Source organism: Carlito syrichta, unplaced genomic scaffold (genome assembly GCF_000164805.1).
Source record: "Carlito syrichta isolate Samal-C Ts95f unplaced genomic scaffold, Tarsius_syrichta-2.0.1 Scaffold308804, whole genome shotgun sequence".
NCBI classification, from domain to species: domain Eukaryota; kingdom Metazoa; phylum Chordata; class Mammalia; order Primates; family Tarsiidae; genus Carlito; species Carlito syrichta.
Genome location: NW_007252900.1, coordinates 632981 through 635746, shown reverse-complemented (window position 1 = coordinate 635746; position 2766 = coordinate 632981).

Sequence of the window (2766 nt, the reverse complement as noted above, 5' to 3'; positions counted from 1 at the left end):
TTTGATTTATTGTAGAAATGAGGTCTCACCAGGTTGCCCAGGCTGGTCTCGAACCCCTGGACTCAGGCAATCTTCTTGCCTCAGCCTCCCAAAGCCCTGGGATTGCATAGATGTGAGCCACCACACTGGCTTTTGCTTTTTTTTTAGATTGGAGAGTTTTAATCTGGGGATGGGTCTTGCAGGCTATAACTTTTTTTTTAATTCTTTTCAGAGATAATAAAATATTTAAAGAATAATGTTTAATTTTCAAGGAGTTATTAGTGATAGTCTATCTTAGGGAGAAGGAACCTTTTAAGGGTTCTTGATGCAGAAAACAAAACATCAAGAGCAACTCTAGGGAGGCTGCATTTATTTATTTTTATTTTGTTTTATTATTATTATTATTATTATTATTATCATTTTGAGTCAGAGTTTCACTCTATAACCCTGGTTAGAGCACAGTGGCACGCTCACAGCCACTGCAGCCTCGACCTTCTGGGCTCAGGCGATCCTTCCACCTCAGCCTCTTAAGTAGCTGGAACTACATGCACACGCCACCACACACAGCTAATTGTTTTATTTATTGTATTTTTTTTTTATTTTTTGACTTGTCCAGGCTGGAGTGTACTGGCAGTCTCCCGGTCACGGCAGCCTCAATCTGCTAGGCTCAAGCGATCCTTCCACCTCAGCCTTCCAAGTAGCTGGAACTACAGGCAGCCGCTACCACACCCAGCTAATTTTTTTATTTATTGTAGAGACGAAGTCTCACCATGTTGCGCAGGCTGGTCTCAAACCCGCGGGCTCAGGCAATCCTCTCGCCTAGGCCTCCCAAAGTGCTGGAATTATAGACTTAAGCCACCCTGCCCGGTCAGGCAGCATTTATTTATACTCCACCTTGTCCTGGAAAGGATCTATTTCTACTACACTAAAGTCAACAACTTTAAAGGATTAATTAGAATATTTTTTAGAAGACAAATTAGAAATTTATGACAGTTCTTGAGGAGAGGAAACTAAAACTTAAATAGTCTCAATTATTCCCAAATGCCACAGTAGAGTCCTTTATTGCGGATGGATTAAGCCCAATCCAATGCAGTCAACATTTACTAATTGTCCTAGATTTGGAAATGCAAAAATAGTCATCTTTCTTAGTGTTGCCAGAATTCTCTTTCTTTAATATGAAACTGATTATGTCCCTCCTCTGTAAAAAGCCTTCCATGTGCCAATAGAAAAATGGGCAAGGGTCTTTGTAACACAGAAAACTGCAAATAAACATGAAGAGAAAAAAAGTTCAGGAACGAATGACTAATACACGCTACAACATGAATAAACCCAAGAAACACTAGCAAAAGAAGCCAGATGCAAAAGACTTCATATTTTATTTATATGAAATGTCTAGAAAGGGGAAATTTATAGAAACAGAAAGCAAAACAATTTCCCAGGACTCGGAATGGAAACAAAGATTAACTGTAAATTAGCATGGGAGAACTGCCTCTTTTTTTGGAGTACGAGTCTCACTCTGTTGCTTAGCCTGGAGTGCAGTGACATACTCCCGGCCACTGCAGTCTCTCCCTGCTGGGTTCAGGCAATCCTTCCGCCTCAGCCTTCCAAGTAACTGGAACCACAGGCATGTGCAAGCACCCCGGCTAATTTTTTGATTTACTGTAGAGACGAGGTCTCGCCAAGTTGCCCAGGCTGGTCTCAAACCCGGGGCTCAGGCAATCCTTTCACATCTGCCTCCCAAAGTCCTGGGATTACAGGTATGAGCCACAGCACCCAGTCGGGAGAACTTTCTAGGGTGATAGAAATGTTTCTAAAAGTATATTGTGCCCGGCGCAGTGGCGCAAGTCTGTAATACCAGCACTTTGGGAGTCGGAGATGAGAGGATCCCCTGAGCCCAGGTGTTCTAGACCAGCCTGGGCAAATTGATGTGACCTTATCTCTACAATAAATAAAAAAACTAGCTGGGCATAGTGGCCTGTGCCTGTACTTCCAGCTGTTTGGAAGGCTGAGGTGGATGGATCGCCTGAGCCCAGCAGATCAAGGTTGAGGTGGCCGTGAGCATGCCAATGCACTCCAGCCTGGGTAACAGAGTGAGACTCCCACTCAAATAAAATTAAAAATAGGGATACAGATGTATTTATGTAATGTCAAAAACATGTTTATAAATATAAGTAAAGAGATTATAAATATGTGCAGAAATTGAAACATTTGTTTATATATGCATATAAAAAGTGCTAGAAGTTTAACAGATATGAACATTAGTTATCTCTGGGTTCTGAGACTATGGTTATTTCTTTTTATTGTTTTTGTTTTATGTGTTTGCAAAAGTTGGTTTTTTTTAAGTTGAAGTCTCACTCTGTCGCCCAGGCTGGAGTGCAGTGGTCTGCTGATGGTCACCGCAGCTTCGACCTACTGGGCTCAGGCGATTCATCCACCTCAGCCTCAGGATATTGAGTAGTTCTGGGTGAACTGACGTGAAATTGGACAGGCCTGAAGATTTTAATAAAAACAGCCTTGGATATCAAGGTGGAGAATTTAAAATTTAGGTTGAGCTCTTCAAAACCTGCAGACCACAGAGTTGCGCTGTTTTGTGTGTGTGTGTGTTTTTTTGTGGAGGTCTTGCCAAGTTGCCTGTGCTGGTCTCGAACGGGCTCAGGCAATCCACCAGCCTCGGCCTCCCAAAGTGCTGGGATTACAGGCTAAGCTACTGAGCCCAGCCTGTCAATGATTTTTTTGTTTTTTTTTGAGTTGGAGTCTCACTCTGTCGCCCAGACTGGAGTGCAGTGG